Raw genomic sequence first — 417 nt, 5'->3', positions numbered from 1 at the left:
GATTAAATTAAATATTAATTTATTCATTGAACTTAGTTGTAATACTTGCAATTTGTGTGTGAAGTCCGTCAAGTTTGTTTATATAGACTCTAGTGAAGGAATGCGCTGGTCGCATTACAAGAGGTGTAATGGCTACATTTCAGTGCACTTGGTTAGAGTTGATGTTACTAATAGAAATTAAACGCACTCGCACGTGCGAGCACGGATTTTTTGATCACATTATGTGACATACACAACTCCTGTCAAAAGTGTTAGGTAACTTTGAGTAGTGGAGTAGCTTATACAGGACATTAGATTAGGTAGCGTTGTCTACGCATGCCCGTAGTGTCTTGTTTATGTTAGAACTCGTGATACTGCAGCTAGCAGAACACAAGACCCCAGCGCTCAGGAACTTGGCTGCGTTTGCTCAAACCGTTG

This window comes from Corticium candelabrum, chromosome 18, assembly GCF_963422355.1.
Source record: "Corticium candelabrum chromosome 18, ooCorCand1.1, whole genome shotgun sequence".
In the NCBI taxonomy this organism is placed as follows: Eukaryota; Metazoa; Porifera; class Homoscleromorpha; order Homosclerophorida; family Plakinidae; genus Corticium; species Corticium candelabrum.
The sequence above is the reverse complement of the archived record's forward strand: the minus strand, read 5'-3'. Positions refer to the sequence as shown.